Source organism: Ischnura elegans, chromosome X, assembly GCF_921293095.1.
Source record: "Ischnura elegans chromosome X, ioIscEleg1.1, whole genome shotgun sequence".
Classification (NCBI taxonomy): Eukaryota; Metazoa; Arthropoda; class Insecta; order Odonata; family Coenagrionidae; genus Ischnura; species Ischnura elegans.
The window spans coordinates 95488717-95507938 of NC_060259.1; the positions used below are offsets into that span (position 1 = coordinate 95488717).

Sequence of the window (19222 nt, forward strand, 5' to 3'; positions counted from 1 at the left end):
TTCTATACAGAAGTGAGGCATGGACAATGACAGCAGCAGAGAAATCAACGATGGAGGCCTTCGAAATGTGGAGCAATAGAAGAACCATAAGGATGAAATGGATCGACTGAGTTAGTAATGAGGAAGTCCCAATGAGAGTAGGAGAGTAGAGAAGCCTCATGAAAACCTTAACAAAAAGACGGAACAACCATAAAGGCCAAATCTTGAGACATGATGGCTTGATGGAGATAATCGTCGAGGGACAAGTGGAAGGCAAGAACGGAAAAGGAAGACCTCGAAAAAAATGTATGGAACGGGCAGAGAAAGACGTGAAAGGGAAGAAATATGTAGCTGTGAAAAGATTAGCTGATACAAGATCTGAATGGAGTGCTGCGTCAAACCAATCTTAGGATTGTTGACCAGTGATGATAATGAGGAACAGTATTTAACAGGAATATTATTCAGTCATGGTTGAGCTTCCACGCGAGACAGACGTGGGCTGGTGCTTCGCTCGAGACAGGCAGGTGCCTTAGTGATGTGTTCAGTTGCGTCCAGAGTATAAGTGCATTCAATTACGAGGATAACTTCCTACTCAATTTAGAAGCTCGAGTAACTAATATTAAGTGGAAACCGCAGTTTAAAATGGCTAATTGCAGTGTATGTAATGTGAATGTTCTTAAGCGCCAGCTAAGGATTACCTGCAGTGAATGTCAAACTCAGTGTCACGCTACTTGTGTTCACTTGTCCAAAGAGGATATCGAGTATATTGGCGCTGAAAAGCAAAGTTGGCGTTGTCCTACCTGTGCTGCGGAAAAACGTAAGAGCATGTCAGTAGTTCCACTGGCGGATACGGACACTGCTAATATCTCTCATATTATAAACCTTCTAGAAGAAGCTAAAGAGGACAGGAAACGCATGGAATTGGACTTGAACAAGGCTATTGAGTTTGTGCACAATAGATTAGATGAAAATACTAAAGTGCTTCAAGAAAACTCAACGCAGATTGCTGAATATTTAGCGACAATAGACTTACTTAGGCAAGAAAATGTTGGCTTAAAATCTCGAGTGAGTGAATTAGAAAAGAGGTTAGACGACCAAGAGCAATATTCTCGCGTTAATGACCTTGAAATACACGGCATTCCCCAGCAACCAAATGAAAATACCTTAGAAATCGTGAAAAGTGTGGGGGACGCCCTTGGTGTTAAAATAACCGACGATATGGTGAACACATGCCACCGATTGGGAAAGAAGGGACACGAAGGCGGAACGAGAGGTATCATAGTCAAATTCGTCCGTAGGTATACAAAAGAAGAAATTCTTCAAAAGAGGCGAGTGAAAAGGACCTTCTCCACACGGCACCTGGGCTTGGCGACCGATACTCCGGTGTACATAAACGAGAGCCTGAGTCCAGGTCGGAGGAGACTCTTCACTGCTGCGCGTCTTGCGAAGAAAGAAAAGGGATACAAATATTTATGGCTAAGGCATGGGACAATACTCATGAGGAAGAAGGAGAATGATCAAGTAATCACTCTGAAATCCTCTGATGACCTGGAGAAACTGTAAGCATTCTGTGAGTGAGTTATGTATGTCTTCAACCTATCTTTACTAACAAAATGCAGAGTACTGTTAATGATAGTGAATTTAATGGTGGCAGGTTCCTTGTCTTGCATCAAAATATAAGAAGTCTAAGAGCTAATTTTGATAAATTTGTATTTCAACTAATTAATCTCGATATAAAACCCGCTGTAATTCTTTTGACAGAAATTTGGGTCAATGACACTGAAGTATCTATGTATCAAATAACTGGCTATCGGAGTTTTGATGTGTGTAACAATAACTATAGGGCTGGAGGAGTTATTGCATATGTAGCAGATACTTATGAGTGTTCTTCTATTGATCTGGGTGAATTAAAAACTGCTGATATGGTTAAAATATCAGTAGGGATAAATGATTCTTCTTGGATAAGCATTATTGGTGTATATAGACTTAATTTTAATCCTGTTGAACATTTTTTGAGTGAATTGGAGAATGTATTAACCATCTCTAGTGAGAGGAATTTAATTGTAATTGGTGATATTAATTTATGTATATTACAACCCAACGATATTTCCTTTGAATATCAAACCCTTATGGCTAGTCATGGACTGGACCAGCTTATTCGAGTACCAACTAGAATTAGCAAAACGGGTAGTACATGTATAGATCACATTTTTTGCAGAAGTAGAGATAACTATAAGTATGAGGGAAGAGCGGACGATTGGGGTTTAACAGACCATCATGCTGTATCATGTTCTTTAAATATTAATGTACCCATTAATATATACGAACGAGTTTATCGAAGCCATTGCCGGATAAACTTTAACCATCTAAATAATAGTTTGCTAAGATGTGACTGGAATGATGTTTATTCACAACAAAATGTCAATGAAGCCTATGAAATATTTATAAATAAATTGAAATGCTGCATTGAAAAAGCTGAATACGTGTCAGACAGTAACAGATCGGGAGGAATGAAAAGGCCATGGATGACTTACGCTTTGTGCGGGAGAATTTCTAGGCGAAATTTTCTGTATAAAAAAATGAGGAAACACCCTGAAAATGAAAAGCTAAATAGGTACTACGTATCGTACACGCAAAGATTAGAATATGATATTAAAAAGCGCAAAGAAAAGTATTACAGGGACCTATTTGATAGTAATGTCAATAATACCGCTGCTCAATGGCGCATTTTAGATTCACTCACGGGAGGAAAGCAAGGAAATGAGAATTGTGTAAAAATTAGAACTAGTAATGGTATCGTTGTCACTAAGTGCCAGGACATTGTAAACGAATTTAGTTCACATTATGGTAAAGTAATTCAAGAATTGACCCAGAACAATTATTTTGAAAGTAATACGAATAAATACAAAGAAATATTCCCAACCTCCAATTCAATTGACTCACTGTTTTTTGTTCCCACTGATGCGAAAGAAATTAGCAGCATTATTAAGGAATTAAAGTCTAAAAAATCTAAAGGTGTTGATAATATTTCCACACAAGTTATAAAAGAAGTAAATGCAAATATTTCGGAGGTCCTTGCCCATATTGCTAATCTAAGTATGTATACTGGAATATTTCCTAAACAATTAAAAACTGCAATAGTGATACCAATTTTTAAAAAAGGTGATAAAATGAACGTAAATAATTACAGACCAATATCCCTATTATCTGTATTTGCTAAAATAATAGAAAAAGTTGTTAAAGTCAGACTTCTTAAATTTCTAAATCAGCATAGTTTTTTCAATAAAAACCAATTTGGATTTATGAGTGGTAAGAGTACAGAGGATGCATGATTAAAATTCTGTTCAGAGCTGAACGACGGACTGAATAAGAACTGTAGAGTTGCTGGCTTATTTGTAGACATTACCAAAGCCTTCGACTCCATTAATCATAACATACTAATGAATCGATTATGGGAAGCGGGTATACGTGGAACCGCATATGATTGGTTTCAAAGTTATCTTTGTGATCGAGATCAATGTGTGCGTCTCAAAAATTGCTACAGTGAAAAGGTTCGACTCACCTGTGGTGTCCCACAGGGGTCTGTGTTGGGACCCATACTGTTTTTAATATATGTAAACAATTTATGTGCTGGCAGGTTTAAAGGTCAATTAACGTCATTCGCAGATGACACTGCACTAAGTTACTCTGTTAATAGTGTTGATGATCTATATGAACACATACAAAGTGATCTATTAACACTCAATATGTGGTTTTCGGCTAATTATATGTTGTTAAGTGAAAAAACGAAATATATTATGTTTAGCATGAGTAAATCTACCTCAAACAAAAGTAAACTATACTATCAATGTGCAAATTGTATAAAAGATAATGTTACTTCCTGTGATAAATGTATTTTGATCGAACAGGTTAGTCACATAAAATATTTAGGTATATATTTTGACCAAAATTGTAAATGGAAGTCTCACATAAATAAATTAAAATCAGAAATGATTACTATTGTAAGAAAATTCTACTTCCTCAGATACATATGCCCTGAATCAGTGTTAAAAATGGTATATTATGCTCTCGTTAATTCAAGATTGCAATACGGAATAGCCTGCTGGGGTGGAGCATATTTTATCAACATTAAACCATTGATAGTGGCGCAAAAAAGGGTTATCAGGGTTATAACACGATCGTATAGGAAAAGCCACTCATTTCCTCTATTCAAAAAATTAGATGTCCTCCCACTAAGGCATTTATTCATTTATAAAGTCCTTAGAATATTCTATAACCGTAGTGGTGAAAAGGCCCGACCACAAAACTATGACATTAGAGCTTGGAGAAACTTCCATATACCTAGGCCGACGACCGAAATTTATCGACAGTCATACAATTACTTAGGGCCTAAATTGTTTAGTATGTTGCCGAGTAATGTAGCAAACTCGGAAAAAAGATGGGGATTTAAATCCGCAGTTAAAAAATGGCTTATGATGTGTGAGGAAGTAGAGTTTCTACTAAGAAAGGTGGGTTAAAAAGTTTACAATAAAAGGTATATTGTATATTCTATGTATGTAATTATGCGTTTATATAAGAAAAATAAGAAAAATAGTTATCCTTGTCCAAATATTTGAAATACGTTTTGTAATAATGAATGCAATCGGCAATAGAACAAATAACTGAATACAAAGAAATTTTACTTCTCATGTGTGCTAGCACCAGACCTATGTAAAAAGTTTATGATGGTAGCCCCAAAACTACTAAAAGGGGTACCTATATATTCCAAAATATTTAAGTATGTTCTAAAATGTAATATTTGATTGTAAATGGAATAAATTATATATTATTATTATTATTATATTATTATTATATTGATTTTGCGGTGTGCCGGTCTAAGGAGCAAAGTTGTACAATGGCGATTTGGTATACGGTGGCGTCGCTTCATCATCATAGTGAGGAAAACATCGACCGTGAGTATTCATGCCTCTGAAATGGACAACAGGTAACATCAGGACCGCCAAAGTTACTTCTTCTTGGTTCTGATGAGCTCCTATTTCCTGTTTACCTTCTGGAAAAGCCTTGTGATAAGGAGTATCAAGAGAACGAAGGCCGAGAGTGGCACCATTTCTTCTCGCGCCCCCAACTTCACCACCAGACCCTGGGATTTCTATTCACTGCGGCCGTCCAGCGAACCGTTTTGGAGACGGCCCTCACGTTGCCCACGCTGGTGGCGATGCATGGCCACAACTGCCAAGTTGGCTCCAGGGATCCCCTCTCCAGGCCCGCGTTCGAGTTCGGGTGCCAGAGAATATTCTCACGAATCTAACATGAAACTTCTGGATTTTTCTCCAGAATACTAGTGTGGATTTCCAGAGGACTATTGCAGATGACTATATAAGTCGCATACCCTACCATTCTCCAAACTTTTGCACCAAGTATCGCCAGAATAAACATCTACGTGCAATCAGGAAGTCTTTTATCCGGCGTTATTGACGCAACAGGCCTTTACTAACCACGAGTGAATGTTGATGGAGGCTTCCGTGGAGTGGTTCAGTAGGCGGAGGTTAGCGTCTGGGTTGTTTACCGCATAGATCAATCTTTGTATGAAGTTTTTCCGGCGTTGCAGACGGTTTTTTCAGGTTTTAAGTGCTGGAGAGGAATTTTTCGCGTCATATATAGGGTTTGGTTTTGGCCTTGTGCGTCCTGATTGGTCGGTTTTTGGAAGAGTTTCTTCCTGGCGTTGGAGTGGTCCTCCCTGTTGAAATAAGGTGTTTTAGCTGTCGACAGCCTCTTGTTTGAGTCGGGGATAGTAAGGCTTCTCTCTAGCGTTGAGTCTAGCATTTTCCAAGTGCACGTTGTGCGTTGGTTCTTCCCATAATACATGCTGGGCAATGACACATGAGCGGAACTGTCTAATTTTGGTGGCACTATGGTGTTCCTTCCTTCAAATGCAGAAACAGCCATTCGCTCACCAACGTCTGGAAGAAACTCTTCCACAAACCACTTCCGACTTCCACTTTCGACCAATCAGGACGCACACCAATACCTATAAAAGATGGGAGAGAACTTCCATCCAACACTTCAAACCTGAAAACGCCTTTGAAACTGCCGTAAGAAGATTAGTGGGCGCGGAGAACAACCCGGAAGCCAAGTTACGCCAACCATAAGTGAAGGTTGAACACGTTTCGGATACATGAGATAATTGCGCCGCCACGGTAGAATAAGTCACCCCCATGCAGCGCTCGGTTCTGACGAAAGCAAAATATTATAATAATTAAATAATAAATTAAACTTAAAAATTAATTTCCAAAAGTATTAATGATGTTGAATATCTGGCGATGACAAGGTGTCATTGCTACCAGCACGTTTGTATAATGGGTGTCCGGAGAAGCTGGTGTGACGGCGGATCATATCGGCTGGGCGCGCGTCGAAATTGAGGCGCTGGAATGCTGCTTTGATGGGTGAAGTGGGTGGGTAGAAGGAGCAGACGAAATGCCACATTGCTCAAGGCGGCTTCGACAGCATTGCAAGTCTTGAGACATGGCGGACTTCCAGCCCGTTCATTATATTACTATGCTGAAAATTGAAACCTGGAAAACTTAAATTGCACGATAAATCTTTCGAAAATTTTGAAAAATTCTCGGAACCTGTGTTGTAAGGACATTGTATGGTGCCCTCACTTCGAATCGTCAAAATAAGATCTCGGAGAACGCTCGATCGATCTTGTTGCGTCTAAAGTTGTTTTACAGGCAGATTAAATCTGTTAGGAGTCTGATAAATCATTTTTCAGTTACGATTTACGAGTGCTATATAGTCTCTTTGAATTTATCCCGTTTCAGAAGGAATGAGAGAAGTAATTCTCGACGGAGGATAACATTGATATTGAATTCTTTCCTCCGGCTTGCCGAAACTTGTCATCGTCAAACCAGCTCCAACGGTGGCCCAGAAAATGAATCGAAGCTCATGACAAGCGGTCGTTTTTTATTTCCAGTCGACGGTATTATTATTTCTTTTCTACTCGCTTGCTTTGCAAATGGTGATTTTTATAGCCGTTGCCAGCTGTATCTCAAAGCTCATTATTGCGCTTGCACAAGTTAATTGTTGTAAGAAACAAATTAAGCTGCTTCATGTAGTGGAGACCATTGAAGTGTTATTTTTGTATGGAAACTTCTATGACTGGAGTTTATTGGACTGGAGTTTAGCCACAATCACTTATGCACCCCACCTCCTCAACACGAGTTTCTTTTTTCTGGAAACTAAGCCTTCCCTCTACCTCCCTTGTAAATCGTAGAACGGAACGGCGCACTCTCCCACCATTTTAATTTCCCGTTTAGTTTTTCTTTCCTCTCCCTTCCACTCCCTGTTGATCCCCTACTACCGCGTAGTGTCCCTTTGTATATATTTACATCCCTTCCTTCACCGCCGGCACTCGTTATTCCCTCAATGGGACACCGACACTATCTAAGCTATTCATGTTCTATCTCCAATTTTTTTCCCTTCCAAACTCGTTATATATAAGACAACCCTTTCTTTACCTCGTCTTCGTCTTTGAACTCTCCGCCCTCTCCTTTATTTTTCACCTATTTCGGAAGTAAACACCCTATGGTTCAGGTTTCTGAAGTGGAAACTGCAATCAAAATTTGCATCCTGGGGATTTGTAACCCCTTGGTTAAAATACATCATCGCGTAAGTGTTGAGATATTTATTGACTTTTTGCAAAGAATGTAACGGGCTAGAACTAATTTTTTGCCTTAGATAACAAATTATTCATTACCATATCGATTTTCAATTTTAGTACAGTATTTGTTCCTAGTGTGCAACATAAAGTTCAAAGTTCTAACTGCAAACGAACTGTTGACGAGCCTCTCCGGAGATACTTTCTCTGAGTGGCTGAAATGTCATCTATAAATAATTTTCCCGAAGGAAAGCCCGCATTTTCCCCCATTGTTAGGGACTTTTTTCCCTACGATTTAAAACTAGTGAAATGTTTTTAGGAGTTAAAAATACTTCCACCAAGGGAAAAACATTTTGTAGGATTGTATACGGGGTCGTTTACTTTAGAATTAGCCCGAAAATATCCTATTGTCGTCGTATATAAAAAAACATCCGTTCGCAGGAGAATGTTTGAGTTAATCAAATGGATTGAGATAGCGAATTATTTCGTGTAATTCTTTTCGCATGTTGTTGTGCGCAAACATTTACGTTTTATATGCTCATCATTCCTGAAATAAGAAACTCCGAACGAAAGATTCCTTCTTTCATAAAATTTTCTCCACTTTTGCATCAACTTATCAGCGTGGAAATATTCACGGATAATATTTTATTGCCTCATTAAATGGACCCCAATAAGTTTCACAAAGTGGCTTACAAGTTACACAAAGTGGCTTGTTAGTATAATCTCTTCCGGCAAAATAATATAGACGTTATTATCTTTTAAATTTGCCTTCGTGCCAGTACCGTATGCGGAAGGCTGCAGAACTTCGTCAAAGGACTCATTGAGTCTCGCATTGCTGAATATAAAATCCTCTGAACGTCCATTCGATATTCGTGCATATCTCCTCTCAAAATTTCATCAAAATCCCTGAAGGTCGAGTGGATACTTCCCTGAAGTTTTCTCACCGATAGCTTATTTTCAATATAGAACAACATTCCCTAAAGGAATAATACCCGGAATGGAGAAGCGTTCAGAATTTTAGAATCTGTTCTTTCGGACTGAAGGATTATTTTTTGCGTAAGCGATGATTAATTTAAGGTCGGATTACTTAATTTTGAGTTTTAAATTACGAAAGTTGCTTCATTTTTCACTTATTACTATCAAATTGGGGGTCCCGGTGCCCCTCTGCAAATTTTCTCTCTCTTGCCTTCGGACTGTAGTGTATGAGACTGTTTCAAAAGTTAGTCACAGCTGCATGTTGTAAAATTGTTTTCAGTAGGAACGGGAAGAGCCAAGCAAAGGGAAGAGGGAAGGATTCGTGGAAGACGCAGGTTGCCAAGCGAGAAAGAAATCCCTCCTATCCACGCCTTTTTTTGTCCCAACTCCTCTCTCCAACCCGCTGTTACTCCCGAGAAAAAAGTGGCATGTTTTTGAGGCCGCGGTGAAAGTCGGAACTAATGGCAGCACCTGTCTTGGACCCTGGCAGACGTCGTTAGGGCATTGAAACCCGTGTAAATTAAGGAAAATTTTGTGGAGAATATGTTGGATTCCGGAGATATAAGGCTAAATCTTATTATTTTGAATTAAATAACCATTCTTTATTGTAAACTGTACGAGCTTACGCAGGGATTCTAACACTCCTGTACATTAATATTGCGAATTATATGCCGGTATGTCTCTCCCTTCGGCTACGAACTTGTAACTGCTAAGTACGCCTTGAAGCGATGGAATAAATACTGGAGATTATCTACGACATTAGCGAACGGATTCTCATCACGGTAAGGTGATGTTTACGTAAATGACGCGATACATTACCTAAATATTTGTCACAACAGAGGAATAGTACAAATTTCTCAATTTGGTAATGGAAGAGAGTTATACCAAAAATAAATTCATTATATCTATCTTATGAAAGGTTTGGTTCAAAATGAAAAGAAGTAAATACCCTCTGCATTTAAGTAATTTATTCAGGTTTGGAGATACCTTTGAAACATGTGTAGATATGGATTGAACAAATAAAAAGAACAATGTGACCTTCTCAATACTGGGAAGTGGTAAACTCCATAAAAGGGTTAACTATGTACGTATTGCGATGACCTCGTCCCTTAAAAGTTTATCTGCACATTCATTGTGGCTTAGTTTCCAATTCACGACACAAAAATCTTCCAATCCGAGTCATTAGTGGCACCTATCAAAGAACATCACTGCCACACGAAAAATTATATCCAATAATTTTCTCCATATATGAACCGTGTTAACGTAATACCACTTTGGCACCAAAAACATACTGAAGTCATTTTCTTAACAGATATTGCTGATAAACAGATGAATCTGTAAATAGGAAACATTCTAACATCAGTCAATCACAAGGCAATAAATTACATGTTACAGAAATACTTACATCTTCACAGTTTTCTTTAGCAATTTAACTGAAAATACGAAAAATTCAATGATAAAAATAATTACCTTCCAATTCTTCTAATCCATCATTCAATTATACTTACTACGGGAATACATGCCATTATGCATTATGGGCATTAAGAATTAAACTATGAATGACATTGGTGAATGTAGAGAATTCACATATCTATGATCAAAGTTGTTGACCATCTGGCGTCAAATATCTCACATTAATTAATTCTAGACTAGGAAAAAATATTGTCATCAGTCAACATTATAACAAATCAATATCCTGATGGCTGTAACAATAAGTACAATAATTAAATACTAAATTCTCATCATCACTTGCATTCAGAACCAGTATTACAATGTAAAGTGAAGAATTAGCATCGCATTAGGCACACCGCAAGTGTCACTCCATTTTGCAATGAAGACTTAGTACAGCCCATCACTCAGGACTAACAAATTTAAAAGATTCTACGTAGCTAAGGAAATCTCCATTCATATTAATTCTAACTTACTTGATGAACAACAATGATTACCATCTGAACTGAGATATATAGTAAAAGCATTGGCACAGAAGCCTCAAGTCACTCAACACACGTGGCAATGGTATATTTGTAATCCAAATAGAAAAGACAAATGGAAAAGACATCGAGCATTCTCAGGCAATCTCGGCATCTAAAAAAACAAAGACAACAAAGTAAACAGGGCTCCATACACAGCTAATCATGAATGTTCATTTTAATCCTTACTTACTGGATGAAGAGCCTGGCATAAACTCAGGACCTTAGCATTCACATTGATGGAGAAGCCAAAGTTCACTTCAAAAATTCACAAAGTATCTGTTAACAAGGGTAGCACTTACATTGACATTTAACATTCAAATATGATGAGATTAAAAGATTAAATGCAATAATTCTAACTTGAGTAAGGTATGTCATCCTCACGAGATCATCATATCTGTGAAAATAAAATATTATATTAGCCATCAATATGTCGAGAATAAATATATATAATCAATATTTATAGTACAAGGTACTCACTGGATGATTGTCCTGAGATATTCTCCAAAGGGTAACCTTTACATTCTCATATTAATTTTCAAAATGAACAGTTTCAAAAAGAAGGCATTGTTCAACTCAACGCATTGCTAAGATGATTTGCAATAATTCTATGTTGAGTACCGTATCTCATCCTTACAAGATCATCATAACTGTGAAAAGAAAATATTACATTAGCCATCGAAAAGTCGAGAATAAAAATAGATAATCAATACTTATGGTACAAGGTACTCACTGGATGATTGTCCTGAGATATTCTCCAAAGGGTAACCTTTACATTCTCATATTAATTTTCAAAATGATTAGTTTCAAAAAGAAGGCATTGTTCAACTCAACGCATTGCTAAGATGATTTGCAATAATTCTATGTTGAGTACCGTATCTCATCCTCACAAGATCATCATAACTGTGAAAAGAAAATATTACATTAGCCATCGAAAAGTCGAGAAAAAAAATAGATAATCAATACTACTAATGAAATTTTTTTATTTAAGCTGGGCCTTTACTTACCTCCTGGATGACTTGGCCATTGCCATCTTTCAACTGCTTCTTCCTGACGATGTCGTGGGGCATGAAATGCCTTTCACACAGTTTCTGCCCTGCCTTCAACTCAAAGTTTACCCTTGGCATTGCAGCTTGCCATTTACTCCTCTTAACGGGATCTTTGGGAGCAGAGAAAAATGAGAAGGTAGACTTTTTAGAGCCATACCCCTCAGTACACCCTGGTGCGACACAGCTTCGTGGCATTTCAAATATCGCCGAAAATAAAGCGAACTAGCTCTTCCCTCACCCGTGAAATCCACACAGTGAATTACTTTAGCGTTTAGAATTACAAAAAAACGCTGAAGAACTCAATTAAATAGTTTTTCAAGTGCAAATAACTCGCTTAAACACACGTGAACTTACCGAGCTACATACAAAGCATGGGTACACGACAAGTAGCGCTCGTAGTTCGCTAAAATTCCGCAGCCTCAAAAACCTGCCACCAAAATTGTACGGCGGGCATAGGAAGTTGCACTGGTGTGCCTCTCTCTCACAAACAGCCAGATCGGACTTCGTCACCCTTCGGACAGAGGGGACGACTGTCTCCCCCGTCAAACCTGTTTTTGGAGGGGAAAGAGGAGAAGGAGAGGACCCGAGGTCAGCTTGCCCGTGCGGGAGTACGTCACTGCCCTCTCTCGACAGCAATTCGCAACAATACATGTACATCTTTTTTCCCGTAAGGGGCTCTCTCTCCTCCTCTCTGGTTATACTTACAATTAAATAAAAGTCCCTCATAACGTATAAATTAATAATTGTCCATTTGGCTGTTTCTATTCTAGTATGACGTCATTAGGATGAGTCAAAGCTGCTGTTTTGGGATCTTATTTGATCTTTATTTGGTTTTTGAACAGTCGTTAGCCATCGCGACGTCTTCGATGGATTTGTTGAAATGGCTCATCAACCTCCCCACATAGCTAAAAATATCTTCTAGATGACTACAAAATATCTAGAACGTCTTCAGCTAATGTTTAGAAAATATCTTGTAATATCTTCAAGATATCTTCTAAATATTTTGTATGTATCTCAATGTTCACTTTTCTAATATCTACAAGATATCTTGAGAAGATACTTTCTAGACATTCATATTCAAATTGGCTCCATTGGGAAAATTCAGGATAAATGACTAAAATACAACATTTTTCGGTATAACAAGAGTTTACTTTCAACTGGCAGCCTAATGGTGGAGCAGGAGGTGAAGGTACGGCGTCTTCTAGGGATTCTTTCTGAATGTTGGAAAATCTTTGGCTTTCACTTCTTTCTAAAGGAGGCTTCCTCCTTCGATTCCAAATTTTAAGTTTCCAAGGTAGCTTACACTTTTCTTTTAGATTTCTCAAAGGAGTCTGCAACATTATCAAAGAATGTTGATTCAGTGCCTTGCAATATAGGTCTTGAAGTATTTTTATGTAAGTTTTTGCCATCATCATCATCATTAGTACACAATCTTAGAATTGGTTTGACGCAGCTCTCCATTTCTCTCTCCTAAGTTTTTGCCAACGTAGGTATTTAAACACCTTCATCAGGGCTATGATTGAATTAAATTTATATGAATGGGTACATAACTGTGATACGTAAAAGGTTATGGCAATATTTTTCACTATAGTGAAAAACTAATTGTCAATTAATTATAAAAAGCAGAGGCTAGAATTTTGACATACCTTTTATTCCATTAAATTGGATTTGTTTATTGATGGTAACTAAGCTGAGACAGTTCATAGTTACCTATCAATTTGATTTGTTATATTATAATAAAATTGCTTAAATTGTCGATGTCTGCTCTTTCATCACAAATATTTTCGTATTTTGAAATATGCATCATTTCTTTAAAAAATCATTTTGTGAAATTATTTCGAGTCTCTAAAATTCGAGTATTTTTGAAGGCTAAGTAGTAGCTATACTTTCATAGAATAGAAATATTCTAGACATCTAGCAGGTATTTAAAAAAGAAGCCACTGTAACTCTAAATCGCTTTTATAAACACTTGGTAGAAGATGTGCCTTTGCTTTTTTAGTGGACATACGTACAATGACTTTATCTATCCATACATCAAAAACCAAAGCAGTTACAGTTTTTTTTTCAAGATTTGGGTGCTTTTTGGCTAATTTCACTCGACATATACAAAAAGAGTCTCCGCTCAAAAAATACATATTCTAGACATCTGGTAGATTTTTAAAATATCCAAGACGTTTAAGACATCTTCCAGACTTCTAGTAGATATTTATTGGATTTCGTACCCTCGCTCTAACAATTTCTAATTCAACAATGTATGGATAGTTAAATAATAAATTCATTTCCAAAATTCTACGGGAAATAGATGGTAAGCAGATAAAATTGCTCGTGAGATGCCATGCTAGCAATGGTATATCATTGAATTAAGGGTGGGTAGTGATATATGGTACCCTACGTTGGCAGGTGAATGCTTGAAATGCATGATAACGTATATATTAATGGCTTCGCGGTAATCCAAATCCGTATTAGGAGAGCCCCGGAAGTCAAGTGCGGCAAATTATATGTTAATAATAAAAAAAGAACAAACATTGTATTAATCTACCAATTTATTTTCGTGGTACAACTAGTTTCAACGCAGCGCAGCTACGTCATCCCCAGGAACATCTTTGTATTAATCTACCAATTTATTTTCATGGTATAACTAGTTTCGACGCAGCGGCGTCATCCCCTTCTACCTGGGGATGACGTCGCTGCGCTGCGTTGAAACTAGTTGTACCACGAAAATAAATTGGTGGATTAATACAAAGTTTGTTCATTTTTAATATTGAAATGAACTTCCACAAAGTTGAGCCTGAGACTAGAGAGATTATAAAGTATGTATTAAAAATCAATGCGGGTTGCAGGGACGGTACTTCAAAGGGGCGAGCTTAGTTCTTGAGTGAAATACTTTATTTCGAAAGACAGGAAACAAGTTCTCTTATAAATATTCTTCATTCTCTATATACTTCCTTTTTGAGATTGCTTCTCTTACTTATTAAATATTATTAATTGCGCCCAATAATCAATGTATTGTAAACTGGCTGATTTTGGTGAGCACGGTTTGACGGGGCAGAATATAACGCATCCGCGGCGTGTCAAATAATGAGAATCCCTCTATGTGCACTTCGTTGACCTGAAGAAGCCACCTGCAATGTCGTCTACGAAGATGGAGACACGCGGCGAATATCCCGCGAATCTCTCCGCTCAATCTTTACCACACCGTGAGAGCGTACACAAGGATGTGCTCAGTAAGTGACTATTTCACACTTGCTGCGTTAATACCAGTGAAACTCACTATGATTGGGAGATATTCTCTCGGACTCGGAATCGAACCACGGCTCTCAAGCTTTCTGGGCCATTGCTTAGACCACACTACACCACCGAGGTTCCTTCATACCCATAGGAATTTTATTCGGATGACTATTTAAAGAAAATAAAAAAAATAGCGATTAAAATATGCATGGGAATTAAGGAACGTGTAAAGAGCCTGGACAAATACTTGGCCTGCCCAATAGAGCTCGTGGTCCGTAGTTCGTGGCTCGATTCTTAGTCAAGGTTATTTTTTTTCCATGGAAGTTAATTTGATTGAGATAAGTAATTACTGTGTTCATTCAGCCGTTAGCTACGATTGATGTGGAGGTATTACAGTTAGGAGAATGTAAAGCGAACGAACAAGAAGTCATCATAATCAGCGAGGAGTCGGAACATTTGGAAGAGATGTGGAGGAGGGTGGGAGTGTGATAGTGGCGTGGCTGTCGTGCGCGCTGCAATCCGTAAACAAGGAAGGAGAGTGTCCGAGAGGAAGGGAGGGGGAGGGAGGACGAGGGAGGCGCAAAGCAGGCTTAGAGAACGACAGCAAATAGGGTAGTTCCCTTCATCAAAGAAAACGAAAGGCATTGATTGCTATTCGTTACCCACCATTAGTGTATTCATAATATAAAAATTATTTGGTTTTAGAAATACCAGTTTAAACGAATGGAAATGGTCAATTTTATCCTCATTTGAAAAAGGCCAGATTGGCGCCCATGCGATGTCACTCCACGTGACGTCACAGGGACCTAGTTTATATACGAGTAGATAGGAGTTTTACATTGTATGAGATTACCAATACATGCATGAGGCACAGAGTTCAGGGATACCTCTTTTAATAACCACCCATTAAAATTGACTTAAGTTTGGAAAGTTTCCTTCGTTTGATAGGGTAATAATAATGCTTATTTAAGCCAAGCGCTACCTGCTAGCAGCCTGCGTCGTATCAGCGCTCAAAGCCTCGCCCCAAGGTCAACTCACTTTGCGGCAGCGGGAACCAGAAATAAGTCACACGGGCTTTTCCCATTACTCCTACTTAGCCGTCGCGTTTTCGCGCGCATAAAAATCTTCACTTTTCGTTTAATCGCGAAAAATAGATATCGTCATTTATAAATCTAAGAGCGTGAAATGCGTACTCCAGGAGTAATAATCTTTTGATTTAGGCAATAAAAAAATTTATAGGAAACCACCCTATTGTTTCTGCTCCCATGGGACCTCATCGCTTTCATGCACTATCATGTAAAATGGCTTTAATTCTTTACCGTGGTATGAATGAACATTTTGAAGAACTCTAATGACTCTGAATTCATGAAACTTCTTAAGCTATGGTAGAAGGGTAATGTATGGTTTTAGTAGTTCCCCAACACTTAATTGAATTCAATTAGGTGCAAAATGCGGCATCATAGTAGAGCAGTAAATTATGTAAATAAAATTAAGGAAAGTGTTGGAGTGGTAATTTTTAGCTTATGAGAAAACAGAGACGCAATATAATTTAGTGTTGATTAAGGTAAATCAGTTTCGATTGCACGATGATTGAACCAGTCCTATATGTGGCCAATAATATGTCTTTTCCAATAATTGGTTGCTTATTGAAACACGCGTTTTACTTTGAAAGCGTGGCCAAATGCTGTGCCAGATTGATGCCCAAAATAACTCCATTTTCAAAGAGCAATCGCTTCTCAGCAGTGTTCATGGTGTTATATACCACCAGTGGTCGTCGTCATTGATAAACTTTAGCTGATATGTAGTCATAAGGAATTTGGAAAATAAATAACTCAAATAATAAGCCGTTATTAAAAGATTTTTGATTTTGAATGGACTTGGTTTCTATGAATTTTGAAAAAATATCCAGAAACTGATTTTATGTTAGATTTATTGGCATGATCTGTGTTACTGATGTTAAAAGCATAGGACAGAAAGTTTAGAATTGAAATCTCCATCCAGATCTACCTACCAATCATATAAAAATGGCATAGAATTTCTTATGCTCTTTGAGGGAATTTCTTAATTTCTATTTATCGTTTTGTATTCTTAAGGATGTCACAAATGGAGATGAATTGTGAGGATATCACCTAGTTCACCTTCATCTCTATATTTCCCTTTCAAGTTTTCGCAACTTAATTTAAAAAAAAAACAGTCGACGATTCATTCGATATAGACTTTATTTGTTGATATGTGTTTTCTTGACAAGTGTTTGTAACATATTACCAGTGTAAATTAAAAAAATATAGGGCCTGCATCACAGGCAGAAGTGACTTGTATAAGTGAGACCACTGTCAGCTTACGTTGAAAATGGCAAAAATTGGAAAAAATTGCAAAAATTAATGAAGAACCAGTATTTGGGTTTTTATTGCAATATCTAATCGCACTCTTCTTCTTCTAAGTAGTCAATGCTTGGGTTCGTTTGCAGTAGTCATTCCATCTCCGTCTGTCTTCCGCCAGCCTCTTCAGCTCCAGGTAGTTGTTGCAGTCTTTGTCCTTCATTACTTGGGTAATGTAACTCAACCTCGGCCTTCCTCTGCCGCTCTTCCCCTCCACGGTGCCCTCTAAAACTGTCTTTACCAATCCATCATGTCTCAGCAAATGACCAACCCATTTATTTCTCCTTGAAGTTAAAATATTCCACAGGTCTTCTTTCATCTACATCTACATCTACAAATTACCCTGCGAGCCACCTCTAGGGTGTTTGGCAGGGGGTGATCAATCACCAGCATGCAGCATGCATTTGGACTCCCACATGCACACCACACCGTCCAAGAAACGTCCCGTATAATAACAAACTATACTACTATATGCTGTTAGAAATAGAATATAGAATAGAAATTCAGAAACATGCAGTAAGTTTTACATAGGTTAGTAGGCTACACTACAAGTCATGCAATCTATTTACGCGTTCTATTGCTGCCGTTATAATCTCTTATTGATCGTGGAAAAAATGACATTCGGAATCTGTCTGTTCTGCAATCTATCTCTCTTATTTTATTTATATGATCTGATCTTCCGTAGTACGTTGGCGTCCGCAAGATATGGTTAACTTCGTCAGAAAAGACACTGCTCTTGAATTTATCTAAAAGGTTTAGTCTATTTTTCAATCTACGGTCCGACAGAGATTCCCATCCGAGTTTATCTAAGAGGTCAGTTACACTAACAAGACTATCGTAACGACCTTTCACATACCTGGCAGCTCTTCTTTGCACGCGTTCTAACTCTGTTATTGAGCCTTTTTCATGAGGGTCCCAAACACTGGCAGCGTATTCCAAATGTGGTCTAACGAGGGAAAAGTAGCTAATTTCTCTCACTTTGTCGTCGCACTTTCCTAATATTCTTTTAACAAAACCCATTTTACGATTAGCTTGACCGGTTATTTCTCGAATATGTTTATTCCACGATAGATCATTATTGAGTCTAACCCCTAGATATTTCACAGATTCAACTGCCTTTAACTGCGCGCCCCGAATGACATAGTTACGCTGTAGGGAGTTATTCTTCTTCCAGAAATTCATTACGACGCATTTTTCCAAATTTAATTCTAACTGCCAAGCATCGCACCAAGCTTGGATAGCAGCAAGGTCATTCGTTAGTTCATCTATATCTTTGCTGGAACGAATTTCTCTGTAAACTACAGCGTCGTCTGCAAATAATCGTAACTTACTCTGCACTACTTCGCCAATGTCGTTTATATAAAGAAGGAATAGGAGTGGGCCAATGACACTACCCTGAGGAACGCCAGAAGTGACTCTAACCTCATTGGAGACTTCACCGTCTAATACTACTCTTTGGACGCGGTCGCTCAAAAATTCTCTAATCCAGGAAATGACATCTTCGTCTAGACCATAAGATTTCAGTTTTAATATTAACTTTCCGTGGGGTACTTTATCAAATGCCTTTTTGAAATCAAGAAAAATCGCGTCTACTGGAATGTTGTCTTCCCCGGAGACTAAAATATCGTGGGCGAAAAGCGCTAACTGAGTTTCGCACGATCTGCTTTTCCTGAATCCATGTTGATTTCCCATTAATAAGTTTTGCGCGTCTAGGTGTTTCATTACCGAGCTGACTACGATGTGTTCAAGGACTTTGCAAGAGATGGACGTTAAAGATATCGGCCTGTAATTAGATGGCTGTTCCTTGTCTCCACTTTTAAATATAGGCGTTACATTAGCGATTTTCCAGTCATTAGGTACTTCGTGTTGCTTGATGGATTTACTGAATATTAACTGCAAGTAGGGGGCAAGTTCTGAGGCTAGTTCTTTATATACGCGAGAAGGGATGTCGTCTGGACCAGGTGATTTATTTGGACTAAGCGATTT

General features: G+C 38.1%; 1 protein-coding gene and 1 long non-coding RNA gene across 5 annotated transcripts in view; both read right to left on the reverse strand.

The window, feature by feature from the left end:
* LOC124171411 (pyrokinin-1 receptor-like) overlaps nt 1–19222 on the reverse strand; it is a 210267-nt gene that overhangs the window by 163767 nt on the left and 27278 nt on the right. The window lies entirely within an intron of this gene.
* Nucleotides 9595–12088, reverse strand: LOC124171412. 3 transcript variants are annotated; one of them, XR_006867708.1, is made up of 5 exons: nt 11589–12088; nt 11472–11484; nt 11062–11231; nt 10775–10978; nt 9595–10696 (listed from the first exon to the last, which is right to left on the reverse strand). It is a non-coding gene; the product is annotated as an uncharacterized LOC124171412 (long non-coding RNA). The 3 variants fall into 3 exon arrangements; XR_006867709.1 differs by lacking the exon at nt 11472–11484; XR_006867707.1 differs by lacking the exons at nt 11472–11484; nt 11589–12088 and adding an exon at nt 11315–11462.